This window comes from Microtus ochrogaster, chromosome 6 (assembly GCF_000317375.1).
Source record: "Microtus ochrogaster isolate Prairie Vole_2 chromosome 6, MicOch1.0, whole genome shotgun sequence".
Classification (NCBI taxonomy): Eukaryota; Metazoa; Chordata; class Mammalia; order Rodentia; family Cricetidae; genus Microtus; species Microtus ochrogaster.
Genome location: NC_022013.1, coordinates 38779019 through 38780264, shown reverse-complemented (window position 1 = coordinate 38780264; position 1246 = coordinate 38779019).

Here is a 1246-nt window from a genome sequence, read left to right as displayed (position 1 = left end):
AGATCCACCTGCCTCTGCCTCCCAAGTGCTGGGATTAAAGGCGTGTGCCACCACCGCCCGGCCTTTATTTTAATTTTTAAAAAAACTATATCTTGAGTTTAAAACTTGAAAAAAATTATCTATGTGGAACTACTAAATAATCTATATATAACCTGTACTCACAGATGGCAACTCTAAGTTGAATTTTATTATTATGAAACTTTGGGTATGATGATATTGCAGATTCACAGAGGACAAATATGTATAGTAAAATAATAGTTGAATTATTTAATAAGTGAAGGACATATGAGTAAAATCAGATAAAATATTCTACATATTTAATTTGTTTGTTGTTACTGTTTATGTGTATGTGGGGGCTTGTTCATGCCACACTACACATGCATAGGTTGGAACACAACATTGTGAATAGGATCCTTCCCCTCATTCCTCTGTGTTCCAGAGATGAGGTTCAGATCAGCAAGTTTTCTGGGATAGCTCCTTCACTCACTCACTTGTCTCTCCACCTCTTAGTGAATTTTCAAACATTGTGTTAGAAAAAGCACGAATTTTGAACTACAAACATTTTATCCACTTTCAGAACAGGATTAGATACCAGAACCCTTTTAGAACGTGCCCCTTACTCCTTCATTCAATTTGTTTTTCTTTCATGTAGGCAACAAATATTACATGACTGACTTCAGTGAACCAGGCTGCTTTGCTGCTGTCATGAGATATACTTTTTATAGGGAATGAAAATTATGTTTTAGCAATTTTCTTTGCTGACATAGATTTTGTTTTTATTGAGAAAAGGAAAAAAATGTATCCGCCTCCTCCCAGCCTCCCATTTCCCTCCCCCTCCTCCCACCCTTCTCCCCCTCCCCCAAACTCCTCTCCACCTCCCTCTCCAGTCCAAAGAGCAGTCAGGGTTCCCTGCCCTGTGGAAAGTCCAAGGTCCTCCCCCCTCCGTCCAGGTCTAGGAAGGTGAACATCCAAACTAGATAGGCTCCCACAAAGCCAGAACATGAAGTAGGGTCAAAACCCCGTGCCATTGTCCTTGGCTTCTCATCAGTCCTCATTGTTCGCCATGTTCAGACAGTGCGGTTTTATCCCATGCTTTTCCAGTCACAATCCAGCCGGCCTTGGTGAGCTCCCAATAGGTCAGCCCCACTGTCTCAGTGGGTGGGTGCACCCCTCTTGGTCCTGACTTCCTTGCTCATCTTGTCCCTCCTTCTGCTCCTTATTGGGACCTTGAGAGCTCAGTCCAGTG